Source organism: Salvelinus sp. IW2-2015, linkage group LG17 (genome assembly GCF_002910315.2).
Source record: "Salvelinus sp. IW2-2015 linkage group LG17, ASM291031v2, whole genome shotgun sequence".
In the NCBI taxonomy this organism is placed as follows: Eukaryota; Metazoa; Chordata; class Actinopteri; order Salmoniformes; family Salmonidae; genus Salvelinus; species Salvelinus sp. IW2-2015.
In genome coordinates this window covers 641078-647998 of record NC_036857.1, presented here as the reverse complement: position 1 = coordinate 647998, position 6921 = coordinate 641078, and the positions used below count along the sequence as shown (strand labels likewise).

The following is a 6921-nucleotide window of genomic DNA, read 5'->3' as shown; positions in this document are numbered from 1 at the left end:
TCCCCGTTTTCACCKTCTTTCAAACAGTTTTGGTCCGTTTCCTACATTGTGAACAGGACCCCGTCTCGGCCGAGGAGAGTTGGCTCTGTACCGTCACATTATGGTAGGACYACCTCATAATGATCTCTACAGCATTTAGTCATTTATAGATGTTTACAGGGTCATTACAGTTAGTTCTCATCAATGATAAGKTCAACAGAAGACTTTTAGGAGAACCTAGTAAGTGTCATGCAAAGGAGCTGAGATGTAACGGACAAGTCAGGTGAATTGGCTAGCGATTTGTTGCTCTTTTTCCCCGCAGCAAACTTTCAGTTGATCCAGTGGGACGTGATGGGAATTGTACATCTCTAGTACTCCCAAATAGACGGAGGGTGTGTCCTCAGGCATTAAGAAGTCAGATGAAATTAGCTTCTTCTTTGGGGCTTTTCCCCACAGAAAACATTGTCATGACGATAGAACTTAAAATGGGTCTTTCACCTGTTGTGCATCGGGGGGCGCGTTCATGCTGGACAAGTTGTAGAACAAACCATTGCCTCTTACACGTACAACAAGGAATCACGGTCTGCTCTATTCATAACATCTCTATTCGTAACGTTAAAAAACAATGTTCGACGAGTGAACTGAGCGTGTTGCTAACAAGAATTCACCAGGACGCACCCCCCCAGTCTCTTTCCACACTCCTTACATCCGTTTTTAATTCAATTGACACAAGTTCCCATTGGGAGGACAAATGTTAACAATACAAAATAAATCACTTGCATGACAAAACTTTTCAAACCAGTCGATAGTTTGTCAGGTGGTTCTGTTACTCCAGTAGTCTGAATTACATTTTATAATTGTTTTAAACAAAAGGAGAAAAAGTTGCAAACTCGATTTGGATATCAGGCTCCTTCTCCAGTCCCCGCTAGCCTTTTAGTAACGTTCAAGCAGAGTAGGAAATAGAGGAGAAACGGTCCTCCTTCATCCTTTTCTCATTCTACATCTTCTAGCAGATCCTCCGGTTTCTCTCATTTGTTTACGGAAGAACCAAAACATAACTCTTTAAGAACCTGTGTGTATATATATATACAGTACCAGTCAAACGTTTAAACAATCCTACTCATTCAAGGGTTTTTTACACAAATTAACAAGGCMCACCTGTTAATTGAAATGCATTCCAGGTGTCTACCTCATGAAGCTGGTTGAGAGAATGCCAAGAGTGCAAAAGCTGTCATCAAGGCAAAGGGTGGCTACTTGGAAGAATCTAAAAATCTATTTAACACTTTTTTGGTTACTACATGATTCCATATGTGTTATTTACAGAGTTTTGACTGGTACTGTACATGTAAGACTGTAGATTCAGAATAAGTGAATCAAACAACGGCTTGTTCTATATACAGCAAGTATGTATCCAAATGGTACCGTATTTCCTTTATAGTGCACTACAGGGAATAGGGTGCCATTTGGGACTAATGCTAAGAGTGTATAAAACACTCTGTATACAGCAAGTGTATAACACTAACAGTAAAATTATCATTTGTGGCACAGAGGGGGGGAAAAAAGGCACACCTATATTCCCTAAAGCCAAAAAAAAAAATTTTTTTTTTTTAGTAAGATATAGCTTCAACTAATGAACAGCCAAAAAGTTGTTTTAAGAGCAAAGTGTCAGCCTGGTCCCAGAACAGTTTGTGCTCGTGCCAAAACTCGTTGTCAAACCAAAACATTCCATAAGAGGTTGAGGCCAGCGAGCAGAAACAAACAAAAAAAGGCACCAAGGCTAGTGTGATTTAATAGTCATTTAAAAATAAAGGATATTAATCAAAATGACAAAATATTTTCTACAGATTGATGAGTTAAATGTAAAAAAAAAAAAAAAAAGGTATCAAAACAAAGCAACAAAAAATAAAATAAAAATGTCTACAGTTGTAACAAAATTAGGTCCAGGTTTCCTTCTTCATCCAGGCCAGATCTTCTACTAGCAGTCCAGAATATCTTCTCCTCAACAGAACTGGGGAGGAGGGAGACAAGGTGTTATTAAAAAGGTTTTTACTTGCAATGATCATGGCATGTGGTTGATTTACTTTAGTTGAATACACTGATTGCAAGTCACTCTAAGAGCGTCTGTTAAAACAACTAAAATGTGAGGGTACACGACGACAACAACAAAAGTGTCTGGTAGGTGTGTTGTATTATCTGGATGTGAGAGAATGTCATCATTAGAAGAAGTCAGCATGGTTACCACCACAGCAGCACCAGTAAAAGTCAGCACTGCTTGACAATGTCTGCTGCCATCTTGTGGTGACACTGTGGTACTGCAGGAGTACTGAGCAGTCAAGCCATTAAAAAAAGGCACCATGTTCCCTTTACTTCTAGCCCGTATTTACATCTCCCAACCAAGTCAGGGTTAGGTAACCTCTGATCAGGCAAACCACTGGTCCTTTACCCTTATACACATGCCTGCAGATCTGACTGGACAGGTGGAAGCAATATGGTGAACACTCCACCTCACCAAATCAGAAAAGGTGAACCAGCATACTACTTATACCGTTCAAATCATTTAAGATCTACGGAAGAAGTACATAGAAGCTAGGGAGAGGGGCCCACCCGCCCACCCGGCTAGGGAGCGGGGCCCACCCGGCTAGGGAGCGGGGCCCACCCGGCCAGGGAGCGGGGCCCGCCCGGCCACCAAGCTAGGGAGAGGGGCCCGCCCGGCCACCAAGCTAGGGAGCGGGGCCCACCAAGCTGGGCATCAGACCTGGGCAGATAAATCCTTTGTTGTAGTTCATTTAAAAATACTCGAGGTAGTCTAATATAGTATATATATATATATATAATATAGTTAACTATTTTCTTTGATATTCAAATGAAGCATAGATAAAACTCTAATTATCCCAGGAATGTACCAGACCCAGTGATCTGGGTACACAGCCTACCTTCCAGCGGTTGCCACAGCCGTTGCACAGTACGAAGGGTAGTGTCTATAACTAGGGGGCAGGGTAGTGTCTATAACTAGGGCACCTTTACCACGTACCTCAGCAGCCATGTTAAGCGATGCGGTCAGACAGAGATCCCCCCCCCCCCCCGTACGGTAACCTCAGCAGCCATGTTAGCGATGCGGGTCAGCAGAGATGCCCCCCCCCCCCCTTTCGTACCTTCAGCGGCATTGTTAGCAAATGCGGTCCAGCAGAGATTTGTCCCCCCCCCCCTTTACGTACCTGCCAGCGGCCATGTTAGCGATGCGGTCACAGACAGAGATGCCCCCCCACCCCCCGTACGTAACCTCAGCGGGCCATGTTAGCAAATTGCAGGTCGGCAGAGATAGCCCCCCCCCCTTTACCGTACTCGGAGCCATGTTAGCTGATGCGGTGCAAGCAGAGATGCCCGCCACCCCCCCTCCGTTTACGTACCTCAGGCAACGCATGTTAGCGATGGCGGTCAAGTCAGAAGATGCCGCCCTCGCCTCCCCCCCCCGTACGTACCGTCAGCGGCCATGTTAGCGATGCGGATCAGCCAGAAGATGCCCCCCCTTCGCTAGCGTGACCTCAGCGGCCATGTTAGCTAATTGCGGTCAGCCAGAGACCTGGCCCTCCCCCCCCTTTACGTACATCTCGCAGACATGTTAGCGATGCGGTCAGCAAGAGAATGCCCCCCCCCCCGCCGTACGTACCTCAGCGGGCCATTGTTAGCGATGGCGGTCAGCAGAGATTCCGCCCCCCCCGTACGTACCTCAGCGGCCATGTTAGCCAATGGCGGTCAACAGAGATGCCCCCCCCCCCCCCCTTTACGTACCTCAGCAGCCCATGTTAGCCGATGCGGTCAAGCAGAAGATGCCCCCCCTTTACGTAAGCCCTCAGGCGCGCATGGTTAGGCATGGCGGTCAGCAAGAGATGCCCCCCCCCCCTTTACGTACCTAGCAGCCATGTTATGTTCGGGCGGTCAGCAGAGATGCCCCCACCCCCCCCGTACCGTACCTCCAGGCCAATGTTTAGTCAATTGCGGGTCAACAGAGAATGCCCCCGCCTCCCCCCTTTATCCCGTACCCAGCAAGCCATGTTAGCGGATGCGGTCAAGCAGAAGGATGCCCCCCCTTTACGTACCTCAGCGGCCATGTTAAGCAATGCGGTCCAAGCAGATGGCCCCCCCCCCCCCCCCCCTTTACGTACCTCAGCAGCCCATGTTAAGCGATGGCGGTCAGCAGAGATGCCCCCCCCCCCTTTACGTACCTCAAGCAGCCATGTTAAGCGGTGCGGTCCAGCAGAGATGCCCCCCCCCCCCCTTTTACGTAACCTCAGCAGGCCATGTTAGCGATGCGGTTCAGCAAGAGGATGCCCCCCCGTACGTACCTCAGCAGCCATGTTAGGATGCAGTCAAGCAAGAATGCCCCCCCCCCCGTACGTACTCAGCAGCCATGTTAGCGATGCAGTCAGCAGGATGCCCCCAACCCCCCCTTTACGTACCTCAGCAGCATGTAGCGATGCAGTCAGCAGAGATGCCCCCCCCCGCCCTTTAAGTACTCAGCAGCCATGTTAAGCGATGCGGTCAGCAGAGAATGCCCCCCCCCCTCTTTACGTACCTCAGGAGCCAATGTTAGCAGATGCAGTAGCCAGAGATTGCCCCCCCCCCCCTTTAAGTTACTCAGCAGGCCTGTTTAGCGATGCAGTCAGCAGAGATGCCCCCCCCCCTTTTAAAGCGTACCTCAGCAGCCATGTTAACGCGATGCGGTCCAGCAAGAGATGCCCCCGCCCCCCCCCCTTTAGTTAACCTCAGCCAGCCATGTTAAGCGATGCGGTCAGCAGAGATTCCCCCCCCCCTTTAAACGTACGCCTCAGCGGCCATGGTTAGCGATGCGGTCAGCCAGAGATGCCGCCCCGTACGTACCGCTCAGGCAAGCCATGTTAGCGATGCAGTCAGCAAGAGATGCCCGCCCCCCCCTCCGGTACGTACCTCAGCAGCCATGTTAAGCGATGCAGTCAGCAGAGATTGCCCCACCCCCATCACTTTAACGTACCTCAGCAGCCATGTTAGGATGCGGTCAGTCAGAAGGATGCCGCCCCCCCCCCCCTTTCGTACCTCAGCACCATGTTAGCGATGCGGTCAGCAGAGATGTCCCCCCCCCGTACGTACCCTCAGGCAGCCTATGTTAGCGGATGCGGTCAGCAGAAGATTGTCGCCCCCCCCCCCGGCTACCCTCAGCAGCCATGTTAGCGATGCGGGTCAGCAGGAGATTGCCCCCCCCCCCCTTACGTACCTAGCAGTCCATCGTTAGCGATGCAGTCAGGCAAGAGTATGCCGCCCCCCCCTTTACGTACCGTCAAGCAGCCATGTTAGCGATGCGGTCAGCAGAGTATGCCCCCCCCCCCGCCCACCTTTACGTACCTCCAGCAAGCCCATGTTTAGCGATGCAGGTCAGCTGAGATGTTTTCTCCCCCCCCTTTACGTACCTCAAGCAGCCATGTTAAGCGATGCAGTCAGCAGAGAATGCCCCCCCCCCCCCCTTTACGTACCTCAGCGGGCCATGTTAGCGATGCGGTCAGCAGATGATTCCCCCCCCCCCCCTTTACGTACCCCAGCGGCCATGTTAGCGATGCCAGTCAGCGAGATGTTCCTCCCCCGCCCTTACGTACCTCAAGCGGCAATGGGTTAGCGATGCAGTCAGCTGGAGATGTTCCCCCCCCCCCTACGTACTCAGCGGCCATGTTAGCGATGGCATGGTCAGCAGAGATGCCCCCTTCCCCCCCCCCCCGTACGTAACTAGCCGGCCATGTTAGCGATGCAGTCCAGCTGAGATGTTCCCCCCCCCCCCCCTAACCGTACCTCAGCGGCCATGTATAGCGATGCGGTCAGCAGAGAATTTTCCCCCCCCCGCCCCGCCTTTACGTACCTCGCGGCCAATGTTAGCGATGCCAGTCAGCAGAGATGCCCCTCCCCCCCCCCCCGTACGTTACCTCAGTGCAGCCATGTTAGCGATGCGGTCAGCAGAGATGCGCCCCCACCCCCCCTTTTACGTACCTCGGCCAGCCCATGTTAAGGCGAATGCGGTCAGCAGAGATGCCCCCCCCCCCCCCCTTTACGTACCGTCAGCAGCCATGTTAGCGATGGCGGTGCAGCAGAGATGCCCCCCCCTCCCCCCCGTAACGTACTCAAGCCAGCCAGTTAGCGATGCGCGTCGAAGCAGAGAATGCCCCCCCCCCCCCCCCTTTAACGTACCTCAGCGGCCAATGTAGCAATATGCGGTCAGCAAGAGATGTCCCCCCCCCCCCCTTTAAACGTACCTCAGCGGCCATGTTTAGCGATGCGGTCAGCAGAGATGCCCCCCCCCCCCCCCTTTACGTACCTGCAGCGGCCATGTTAGCGATGCGGTCAGCAGAGATGCCCCCCCCCCCCCCTTTACGTACCTCAGCAGCCATATGTTAGGATGCGGTTCAGCAGAGAAATGCCCCACCCCCCCGTACGTACCTCAGCAGCCATGTTAGCAATGCGCGGTCAGCAAGAGATGCCCCCCCCCCCCCCCCTTTACGTACCTCAGCGGCCATGTTAGCGATGCGGTCAGCAGAGATGCCCCCACCCCCCACCGTACGTCCTCAGCAGCCATGTTAGCAATGCGCGTCAGCAGAGATGCCCCCCCCCCCTTTACGTACCTCGGCAGCCATGTTAGCAATGCGGTCAGCAGAGATGCCCCACCCCCCCCTCCCCTTTACGTACCTCAGCGGCCATGTTAGCGATGCGGTCAGCAAGAGATGCCCCCACCCCCCCACCCCCCCTACGTACCTCAGCGGCCATGTTAGCGATGGCGGTCAGCAGAGATGCCCCCACCCCCTACGTACCTCAGCGGCCATGTTAGCAATGCGGTCAGCAGAGATGCCCCCTCCCCCCCCCTTTTACGTACCTCGGCAGCCCATGTTAGCGATGCGGTCAGCAGAAGATGTTTCCAAGCTAGGGACC

The 6921-nt window shown here is 52.9% G+C and overlaps 1 long non-coding RNA gene across 1 annotated transcript; it reads right to left on the bottom strand.

Moving 5' to 3' along the window:
* Nucleotides 1-660: 660 nt before the first annotated feature.
* LOC139029017 (uncharacterized) lies at nucleotides 661-2951 on the bottom strand. Its single transcript, XR_011481228.1, has 2 exons — nucleotides 2913-2951; nucleotides 661-1987 (listed from the first exon to the last, which is right to left on the bottom strand). It is a non-coding gene; the product is annotated as an uncharacterized lncRNA (long non-coding RNA).
* Between the last annotated feature and the right edge of the window lie 3970 nt (nucleotides 2952-6921).